At 50.4% G+C, this 11430-nt stretch overlaps 1 protein-coding gene across 1 annotated transcript in view; it reads left to right on the top strand.

Moving 5' to 3' along the window:
• Nucleotides 1-3062: 3062 nt before the first annotated feature.
• The window catches only part of LOC308426784 (DNA (cytosine-5)-methyltransferase 3B), a 34897-nt gene continuing 26529 nt past the window's right edge, over nucleotides 3063-11430 (top strand). Inside the window, exon 1 of the mRNA XM_080924706.1 lies at nucleotides 3063-3115. The gene's annotated coding sequence lies outside the window, so the exon portion shown is untranslated. The remainder of the gene's footprint in view (nucleotides 3116-11430) is intronic.

Here is an 11430-nt window from a genome sequence, read left to right as displayed (position 1 = left end):
AGGACATTCCTTTGTATCTCTGTCTCCTCCTTTATTGAGCGAGATGGGAGGCATCTTAGTCTATAGTCCCGGCTCAGACTTCTAGCAGCCTGCCACCTCTGCCTCTCAAGAGCTAGAGCAGAAAGCTTGTGCCACTAGCCCCAGCTTGCTTTTTGCCTCTTGAATGTAGAATAAAAGGGCTAAAATCACAGATGTCTGTGTGGGCATATGGCACTGGGGATAGAGCCCCTGGGCCTCGAACAAGGTCAGCAAGCCTGCAACCACAGAACTACAAATCCAACCCCACCTCCCAAATACACAGTGATTACCATCATGGCTGGACTGACCATGATGTTCTTACAGTAAACATCGCTGGCAAACTCCACGTACAGGTGGTTCAGCCAAAGTCACATTGTGTAAGTGCCTCCCTCTTCCACAGGGCTTTTGCTTCACTATTCCAAAACTCAGGCCTAGGCTCTTGGCTCTGCCTTTTCTCAGGGCCATCTTGTGGCTCAAGTGAGTTTACCAAAATGGTCAATGACTTTTCAAACTGTTTGTGCTTTCTGGAGATACTTTTCACTCTTTAAACAAGGTCTCATTGCATAGCCCTGGCTGACCTGACTTTCAACAGAGACCAGACTAACCAGAGATCCTCCTGCCTCTGCCTCTGAAGTGCTGGTAAAGGTACTAGTGACCACACCTCCCCTGAGGTAGTTTTCTTTCCTTATTTTAAAATTAAGTTTATTATTTTGTATGTATGTATTTTGTATGTATAGCTTCTTGTGGAAACCAGAAGAGGGTGTCTGGTATCCTGGAATTGGAGCTTCCAAGTAGGTGCTGGGAATTGACCCCTGTTCCTCTGTAAGATCAGCCAGCCTTTTGTTCAGTTCTGTGTGACGTTTTCTTACTCCCATTTTCCTAAACTCCTTTTCTATGTGTAGGAAAGGTGATTCAGACAGGGTCTCACACAGCCACAGCCTAGCCTGGTCTGGAACTTGCTACATAAGCTGAAGTTGGCCTTAAATTCCTTAACCTCCCCAAGTGTTGGGATTCCAGGAAGGCTCCACCATGCCTTGATTCTCTGGATCCCTATCGTCCTTCCAAAGTCATGGACCAAGCCCACCGGCTCATCCAGACTCTTTTTAAAAAAATATTTATTCATTTTATTTATATGAGTACACTGTAGCTGTCTTCAGAGACGGTTGTGAGCCACCATGTGGTTGCTGGGATCCAAACTCAGGACCTTCAGAAGAGCAGTCAGTGCTCTTCACCGCTGAGCCATCTCTCCAGCCCCCTCATCCAGACTCTTACGCCATTCTCTTTCTGTATCAACTTCTGGACACATTTCTCAGCCCTGAGAGTCAAGACTTTCTGCTGGTCCTCCTCCCCAGGGGGCCGGGGCCAGCTGGGGTGGGGGTGGGGGCAGGGGGCTGTGCTTTCTCTCCTTTTGTCTTTTGGCCAGTCTACCCTATTTTAAGTGGAAAGGTCCAGAAAGGATTGAGACTTGAAGTTCCCAAAGTTACCATTTGTCCCTTTACTTGCTAACCAGGAAGAGGTGCAGGGAGAAAGATGTGCTTTACACTAGAGTCCCCAGCGGCAGGAAACCTTTGGAGATTTATTCAACTAACTGCTGTTGAGTTAGTTCCTTTTGGATGCTAGCCTCCCCGGAGGACCTGTGTTCCTAGAGAGAGAGATGTGGCTTCCAGGCTCCATCCACATGGAAGATGGAAGCCACCTCTGCCCGGAAAGGGGACGCAGACAAGACTATACAAAACAACCTTAGAGGGGTTTCAGTGTTACAGCAACAGGACGAGCTAGAAGGATTCGAAGACTGTTCTGTGTGGTAACGAGAAAGCTCCTTCCTGTGATAAATCTGGGGAAACAGTCTCAGAGGAGGAAAGAGGCCAAAGCTTTTCTCAGATGGACAATGCTTGGTGGGTAAGAGGAACAGTAACGAGGAAGAAGAGGTTGGAGTGACGTCAGGGAAGATTTGTGAAGGCTGAGCCGCACGTGCTTGGCCTTTGCAATCATTCGATTTGTTTCTTCTTTTTAACATATGTTTGTTTAGCATCTACTTTGGTCTTCACCATCTAATCTATGGAGACAGACAAGCAGGCAAACAAATAAAGAAATAAGCATAAACGCCAGGTGCCTATCATAAATATTTGTGTTTCGTCAATGGTTCAGCGGGGGGGGGGGGCCTTATGGCCGAGGCAACCCGAAACTGCAGAGTAAGGCTCCTCCCTAGGAACCCAGGTAGTTGGGGGAACATGTATGCTTTATTTTTCTCCAAGGCCTCCTTTCCCCTCAAGATGGCTGACAAAGGCCAAGCTGGGTGAAAGCAGGAAGCAGTATGGGGTTCCAAGCGGGTGACCTGCAGGGCCATCACAGCGCCCTGGCCAGCCTTGCAGCAGAGGGGTAGTCGAAAAGCCGAAGCAGGGTTGCTGTGTGACTCCAGCAGGAACTCTTCCCTCTCTGGGCTGCTCATCCAGACCTACGAGTGTGTGATTGTGTGTGTGTGTGTGTGTGTGTGTGTGTGTGTGTGTGTGCATCTGATCTGGGTTGGGGGGGACAGGAAGGAGGGGGTGCCTCAGGTGGAGAGGGTTGGGCGCTATCCGTGGGCTCGGATCATCCGGGAGGGTGACCCGCCAGGCATAGGGGGCCCAGGGGTGGCTCCCGAGGAGGCGGGGCGAGGAAGCTCGGGAGGGATTTCAAATCTCCCTCGCCCTCGCCCGTCCCCTTGGCCCGGCCGGCCGGTGAGTGGCTGCGGCAGGGGCGCCCCCGGGTGGGGGCGGGGCGAGGGCCAGGCCGGGGCTACAAGGGCAGCGGCGCCGCCCCCTCCCCACCCACTCCCGTGCGCGCCCGGCCAAAGGCGTCCTCGTCGCCGCCTCTCGTCTCGCAGCCGCAGCCCGCGTGGACGCTCTCGCCTGAGCGCCCCGGACCAGCCCGGGTTGCCCCACTGGCGCGCGGGCGAGCGCACGGGCGCTCCCGGCCGGCAGCGCGGGGGTTAAGCGGCCCAAGTAAACGTAGCGCGGCGATCGGCGCCGGAGATTCGCGAGCCCGGCACCCCGCGCCTCCCGGCGGCCGAGACCCGCGGCGCGTCCGCGGAGCCGCGCCACAGCCAGCCACGCGACAGGTGAGTGCCACGCGCCCCTCGGGGGCTGGGGACCTGATGGCTGGGGTTGGGTGAATGCTGGGGCAACAGGTTGCCGGGATCTTTGCCGGGGCCGGAGAGAACGGGGCGCGTGGCACTTAGCGGGACGGGGACACGGCACCGGACACGGGGACAGAGGAAGCCAAGTTCCAGTTGCGTTCTGCCACGGAAGAGTTGAAGGGAGAACTGTAGCGGCTTTTCTGGAGTGTAGAGTTGAGAACACTTGGGAGCGGAGTGGGGCCCGATCAGTGGTTGTCCTTAGGACCCAGTGTTCTTACCTAGCCTGCTTCTTACCCAGAGCCTTCTCGGGGAGAAATGGCTGGGATGTAGAGGGAGAAGTTGTCTCGGCAGTGTGGCGGTGGATGTAGATCCGTTCTCACTTGGGACCTCTCACTTCCAGGTTGGAATGGCGCTCTGGGTACCGGCGAGTGGGGATGCGAGATGGGCGTTGTCCCCGGGGTCCTCGGAGCCGAGCCACTTGAACTCGGGCGCTGCCCGCTGCTGGGAGGGGCAGGCTGAGCACACCTGGCCGGGGAGGAGTCAGTTGGGCGGTTCCTCACCGAGCCTGCTGCCCTAGGGGCTCACTTTCCATTCGTAGTCTTCTTCCGGGGTGAGGTGGCCCCACTACTCAGTCCATAATGATAAAGTAACTCTCTGCCTCCACTTCCTAGCGGTCAATCGTCTGTGCTTCAAGGATTGCGTAGGGATACCCGTGGAGTCCGTTCTGGCTAGAGGGTGCAACCTAAGCGGAGACGGTGCGCTTCTCAGGCTGACTGCGCAGAGGGGAAGCGTTTCTTGCTCCAGTCTCACCAGTGGCAGCAGACCTGGACTCTCCATGCCTCTGCCCCACCGCCTGCCACCCCCTGCATCCCTGAGGCGTGGGCTCCCTGTGATTTCTGTTTTGCACTCTGAGGCATATGAATTAAACTGTATTAAGGGCTCGGTAGAGTGCTTCCTGACTTGTGGATTTTGTGGATTGGTGGCACTCACCGATCTTCTTCTGTCCACCAGGCCTGCTGAGGCTTGTGTGCCAGGCCTTGAAAAACCTGAGGTATACATCACTCTTGACTCGTGGGTCTCCCCTCCCCCACATATAGTGCCTTGGGACCAAATCCAGGGCCTTACATATTTCAGGTAAGCCACCTACCACCGGGTTACACCTTCCAACTTCAAGGCAAATTTTGTAGGGTTGGTAATCCAGCGAGCACCGTCGTTACCGTGGTTGACCCCATTACCTACCAGCACATGGTTAGAAGCAGTCTGCCCTTCTCATGCCAGCACTGTTTGGGATTTGTGTTCAATCCTGTTATTGCAAAAGCAGTTACAGTTCTGTCCCTGTGCCTTAGCGGTGCAATAGAAACAGTTCAGAGATTAGAGATGAAGGCAGCTGTGGGCTCTTCAACCCTACATCTTCAAGGTGGTGGTGGTAAGCCCTCAATGATACAGTACCTGGAGTAGGCCTCAAGACTGAATGTTGAGGTATGCTGTGCTGAGTGGAAAGGACAGTCACCTCTGCCAGCCCCTCCTTTTCCTGCCTTCCTGAGGTAGTGTTTCATTCTCAGCTATGGAAGCATTTCTAAACCATCATTGTCTGACTGGGGAGTTGGCAGGAAGGGCCGTCTTTGTTTCCTTTTAAAAAAAATTATATTTTATTCTGTGTGTGTATACGAGCGGGGCACCATTGTGAAGGTCAGGAAAACGGGGCAAGCAGTATGCCACCATGTGGGTCTGGGGATCAAACTGAGGACTTCAGCCTGGGCTGCAAGTGGCTTTACCTGCAGGGCCACCCCCATCACCAGCCCTTTGTTCCCTGTTGGAAAGGGGCTGTGTTGTTTAGGATTTGGGGGCCACTTTTTTTTTTTTTCTCCTTCCTGCTCCAAGTTTGAGGATTGCTAAAGGTGTAATGACAAGCAAAATCCTTTACCTTTCTTGTTGGGGTGGAGAGTGGAGACAAAGGGGCTGGTGAGGCAGCTGGGGCCAGCCACATCCTTCTTAAAGCCATAGGCCAAACCCTTACCCCTACAAAGGTTGGGGGAGGGGAGAAGAGGATCTGGGAGCTGCAGGGGGCTGAGGGAGGAGGAAGGGAGGTGGGGCGGGGGAGGCTGCTTCCCTGCCTGCCCTTCCTCCAGCCATGTGGTGCCTCTGACCCAGAGACGCCTGTCACCCTTCATTATCCAAGGAACCCGGTTGCAGTGGACATTTGGACAAGTACTCCATCCAGGAAATGTCCCTTGGCGTTCCTTTGTCCCAAGCCAACTCCCACGTCCGCGCCACCTCTAGTTCTGGATACCAAGATAATGCTAAGTCTGAAGTTTCCTGGGTGCTATACTGTGGTCCAGGGTGCCCTCGGACCCGGTGGGTTTTTTCTTTCCTTCTCTGATGTTGCCTAAGGTGTTTCAAACACAACATTGCTCCTTTGCCTCCAAGTACTGGCATGCATCCCCAGGCCTGACCTCAGCAGTATTCTGTTGGGTGGTCTGGCCTGCCTAGCCTGTTTCTACCTCTCCCCTCTAACCTCCGTTACCTCCCTCAGGCCATGTATGACTGTTCCTCACATCCTTTGCAAAATGTGACTGTGTATATGTGTGTTCAAGAGTGTGTGTGTGTGTGCGCCTCCTAGGGACCCCTCGGTGATGGGGCGGAGGCTCTGGGATATCTAGTTATTTCAGTTATTATTCTACCATCTCAAGATGGATTGCTCTGCAGAAGGATAGATGCCCAGTGCAGATGGATGGGTCAGCGTCTGGCTTGACAGGCACATTGGCTGTTGTTTTGGGAGACTCCCTCCTAGCTGAGAAGTAGGCACCTTTAACCTACCAGTGGCTAGAAGGGTCACATGGGATCCAGGATATTTTTAGATTATTGGACTGATTGCTGTAAGTTTAGTTAAAACCAAGTGTCTGCAGGGTAACAGAATTCTGAAGCAGCAGCACCAGGCTCAGAACTCATGTCCTGAGCCTGCCTTGGTCTATTTATAAAATGAACAAGGGAGGCTTTTTTTTTTTTTTTTTTGAACCCCTCTAACATTTTTAAAAGATTTATTTATTTTACTAATAGTATAGTGTCAATGTCTTCGGACACACCAGAAGAGGGCATAAGATCCCAGTTGCGAGCCACCATGTGGTTGATTAAACGGGACCTCTGGAGAAGCAGTCAGTGAGTGCTCTTAACCACTGAGCCATCTCTCCAGCTCCGGGAGGCCGGTTTCTTTAAGGCGCTTATTACTGGCTAATTGCTGGAGATGCCAACTTTTCAGTTACTAGAAAAGGACTCTAGGGAAGTCCAGTGTTGAGGATGTAGTTAGGTAGTAGAACACTTCCTCGGCCCGCAGGAGGCCTGGGTTTAATCCATTGTACTGTGCACACAGAACAATACGTCTTAGCTTTTGCTTGGTTTTTGAGAGTCTTGCTGCGTATACCGGGCTAGACTGACTTGCTATGATGTGACATGGAGTGGAGCTGGCCTTACACTTAGCCCATCATTTTGCTTCAGTGCTTTGTGCTTGGATTATAGGCACAAACCATGTGGTCTTGCTTGGCTTTTGCTATTGCTGGGGGTTGATTCCAGCATCCTGGATTTAATTTATGCCATGCAAGCACACAACCTCTGAACTACACATAGTCTCACTGGGGTGTTCTGGGCGAGAATCTCAATGTAGGTAGGCCAGAGATCTGGGTTTCAAGTGTGTCTCTGTCCAGTTCAACATCTCATGCTTATATTTTTTGAGTGTGCCTCATTTTCAGTGGGTCTTACTTGTAACCAGCAGCATTCGGAGGTGCATTGCAGGGCAAGGGTGCATGAGGCATGCACCTTGGGTTTTTATCTTTACTTGGCACTGCCCCCCTCAGGAAAAAACAAAAAAAGCAGGTGTGCTGGGACAGCAAATGAACTTGTTTTGCGTTTCCTAGGTTTCTGTTACCGAGTCTGCTTGATTTTTCTGACCAGTGAGTTCTTCCAGTGGGCTGCTTGAGATGTGGGAGTGAGAATTCCCCAGCTTGTGTTGTGTCTAATCCCTGTTCCTGTCCAAGGCTCAGCCTGTGTGGATGACAAAGGAACAGTTTGAGGAAGGACACCTGGAAGAGGGAAGAGTAGCTAATCTTTCAGGATACGCCGCCACATGTCTCCCGGTTACGTTTGCTTCGGCCAGTGCTGGGGCTGTGAGACCAACTTGGTGACATTATATCAACAGTCATCATTGCTTCCTGGGACTCAGACCCCGTGAGTGGGTTATACTGATTTTTCAACTGCAACAACGGGCATTCACTCGACCATCATGTATCTGAAGCACTTGATGAGCCCAGGGACCTGGTGAGAGATGGTTGCTCAGGCTAGCCACGTGAGAAGGTGGATGCTGGGGGTAAAGCTATTTGACCAACCCGGGGTCTACCAAAGGCAGAGTAGAGCAAGGTTTAGGAAAACCCTGAAGAAATGTGTGTGAAGGAAGCCATTGTTTTTCCTTACCCTGGCTAAAGAGGGACCTGCAACAGTGTAGTTTGGGTGCCTGAACCTTTTTCCTTGTTAGAGGAGTCTGTCTCTGTTCTCTGGTTATTACAATTATACCTTACTTTTTTTATTTTTTGTATATTGAGTGTAAGGTCTTAGGACACTCCAGAAGAGGGCACTGGATCCCATGTGGTTGTGGGAATTGAACTCAGGACCTCTGAAAGGGCTCTCCAGCCCCATGTGCAGGTTTCTATGTTAACATGGACCCTTAGAGCAGGAATTGTCCCCAATAATGCTTACTGGTTGTGCAGAAGCCTCTTCCCTGTCTAATACAAACAGCCACTTATTTGCAGGTTTTGCTATGACATTATAATGACTGGACCACTCATGCGTGTACATCTTTTAAAATTTCACGAGGTTTTGGAGAGATGGCTCTGCAGTTAGGAGCACTGGCTGTTCTGAGAAGACCCAATTGGTGGATTCCCAGGATCCACATGGCTGCATGCAACTGATTCCAGTTCCAGGAGATCAGATGCCCTCTTTTGGCCTCTGCAGGTAGTAGACGGACAGACAGACAGACACACACCTACAGTATACATGCAGACAAAACATTTCACACAGAAAATAGAAGTAGTCTTGCCTGATAGTCCGGGTAGGCTGACACCTGTTTTGTACTCTAGACTGGTTTCAAACTCTGGAGAGTCCTCTTGGCTTCTTCAGTCTTCGGATGAGGGCCTTACAAGGATTCCCCATCATTGTTCTTGTCTCTTAAACTTGAGCTAGTGGATTCCCAGCTGCTTCTCTATGTAGCAAGACAGAGATGCTTGACTTTTTTTTTTTTTTTTTTTTTTTTGCTTTGGGTATAGGTGTCTGATAGTCCTGCATCTGTACTGGAGCCTGTGTCCCAGGTATGTTTAGAGGTCAGAGGGTGTCCTTCCTTAGTCTTAGACAGGCTCTCACTGGCCAGAGGCTGGCTACGCCAAGCCTGAGAGACCCTTCTCACTGCACAGGCCTTTTTGGGCTACATTTGGCTTTTCTGAGTCGATCTACATGCTTGTCTGACAAGTGTTCGTACCCACTGAGCCACCTCTCCAGCACCTTTAAGGTGTGTTTGAGTCTAGTCCAGCTTGGAGCTGTGAGCAGCCTGATGTGGGTGGGGACTGAGCTTGGGTCCTTTGTAAGAAACAGTAATGCCCTAGGCACTGAGCTATTTCTAGCCAATCCTGTTCTTTTTTTTTTTTTTTAAATTTTATGTGTCTTTAGTGTATTACTGTATGCATGAATGTATATGTACCACATGTGTATGTATCTACTGCACATGGAGGCGCCAGATGCGAGCCACCAGATGGGTTCTGGGATATAAACCCAAGTTCTGCAACAGTAGCCACTGCTCCTTAACCACTGAGCTATCTTTCTAGTTCCATCTTATTTTAAAAGGTTGTTAGCTTTTATTATTTTATTTTTTGTTGTTTTGTTCTGTGAGACAGGGCTTCTTCTGGCTATCCTGAAACTCACGTTGTACACTAGGCTGGCTTGGAACACAGATCCCCTTCCTGACTCCCTAGTACTGGGAGTAGAGGTGTGTACCACACGGCCCAGCTGCCAGCTTCTGCTTACGTAGCCCTGGGTGGTTTTGAACTTGCCATACTTCTGCCGTCACATGCTCTCTGAGCAGTTCTGAGAATGAAGGCATTTTTCTTGTTTTTGGGGACAGGATCTGACTGCACTACCCAGGTAGCCTAGGACCCCCCCCAGTCCTCTTGTCCCAAGTGCTAGAATTTGTCATTTACCACCATGCCTGGCTTCAGGGAAGTCTGGTATTAAAGGTGGGCTGGCCCTGTAGCAGGGTGAGAAAGCCACATTCTGGGCTAAATTTTTTTTAACGGCCATCAATGGTCACAGGTGGCATGCTAGTGTGTAAGGTGAACCCTGATGTGATTTTTGGAACTTATCAGAACTTCATTCTGAGACAACAAGGCAGTATGTCTGTTTTGGGTAACATGATGGTATGTACCTTTAATCCTAACACTCGGGAGACAGGCAGATTAGATTGGATCCGAGTTCAAGGCCGGCCTCGTGCCAGGCTCAAAAAACAAACCCAAACGGTGTGCCATATGCATGCAAACCCACGTGCCTATGCATGACAGTCAGACTGGAGGTAGTTTGTTCCCCTGTTCCTGGGGACTGGCCTCATGTTGTCAGGCTTGGCACTTTCTGACCATCTGCGTTTAAATTTTTTGTTTTGTATTGTCTCTCAAGATGGTTTCTCTGTGTAGACCTGATTGTCCTGGAACTTGTTCTTTAGACTAGACTTGCCCCAAACTCACATCCTCCTGCCTCTGCTTCCTAAGTGCTGGAATGAAAGGTGTGCATTTGTCAAGATTTCGTTTTATTTTATTTTATTTTTTATTTTGTGGGTATTGTCTGTACCTGTCTGGACCACATACACTTATCTTCAGAAGCCAGAAGAAGGTGACCTGGAAGAGCAGCGAGGACTAATTGAAGCCCTATTTAGCCTTACACTTAATTTTAACTTAGACCTCTGTCCCAGGCCTTGTAAGAACCCCTGTAGTGGCCTAAGTGTCAGACTCTTGGAATGCTGTGAACTCTACTTCCTCTGAGCCATTGTGTGTCCTGTAACAACTAGCCTGTCTGCTGTGTTTTTCACTGAGACACAAGGAAAATATGGAACAGGCGGGGGAGGGGCACCCAAGGAGGTTGTGGATTCTCAGTAACAAAACCCCCCCACCCCCCACCCCAAGGAACTTCTTGAATGGAGCAGGTGAGACTTTTTCAACCTCATTGTTTTGTCCTGAGGCTGGAGGTGAGGCATGACCTTAACACCTCCTTCCTGCCAGGGAGGTTTACAAGATGCCTTGAAATAGCTCTTGCTGGCCAGCTTGGAGAAGATGGATGACATCAGCTCTAAGCTTCATTGCTGGGGTTGGAGGAGTTTCTAGGCCCCCTCTTGAGTCTAGTGGGGGTGTCTTTTACCCCTCGTCTGCCACATTAAATTTGGTCTCCTGACCTGGTTCCTGCACAGCTGCCTAGTCTCTGGGAAAGGGTCAGATATTACCTTTGCTCCTGAGGTTAGGTATCTTTCGGAAGGTAAATTATACAGTAGATATATACTTCATGCCATGGAGTGCCCCTGAGTCCTGGAGTGGCTGGTGAATCCTTAATTTAAGGGTCTGTCTGCTTGTCTCTGGAAACATCAGTAGTAAGGCCTCTACCCTCCGGACTACCTGGGCATTAGAATTGTCAGAGTCATTAGCTCCTTCTGCATGGTTTCCTGGGAGATGTATGTTTGTGCTGTTTCCATACTGAAAGCAAAGACCAGAGAAAAATTCCTTGCAAAGGTAAGACCTGGAAGAAACAGCCAGTTCAGCATTCCTACTGGAAAATCACAGTAGGTAAGGTAAGTTGGCTTGTGACAGGGGCCATATTACTCAGGAAGAAATAGTGTTGAGGCTGAAATTTAGTGTGAAGTCAAAATGAGGTACACAGGAAGGGATTTGTAATCTGGCATCATGCCAGTCCCTGGTGAGGAGCTGAGTTTTGGTGTCATCCTGCTTTGTGAGTGGCAGGCGTGTTCTCTGCCTAAGTTTATATACTCAGTCTGATAAGTTCCCCTTCCTCACCCCCCCCCCCTTTTTAGACAAGGTCTAGCTTAGAGCCCTGGATGTGCTGGAACTTAATATGTAGACCAGGAATGGTATTTGAGGAGGCTGGAGGGAGTCAGATCCCATGGAACTGGAGTCATGGTAGTTGTAAGCCACTTTGTGGGGGTTGTGAACCTTAAGCCAGTTTCCTCTGCCAGGAAACTGCTCTTAAAACTGAGGCATCTCTACAGC

This window comes from Micromys minutus, assembly GCF_963924665.1.
Source record: "Micromys minutus genome assembly, chromosome: 11".
Taxonomy (NCBI): Eukaryota; Metazoa; Chordata; class Mammalia; order Rodentia; family Muridae; genus Micromys; species Micromys minutus.
The sequence above is the reverse complement of the archived record's forward strand: the minus strand, read 5'-3'. Positions and strand labels throughout refer to the sequence as shown.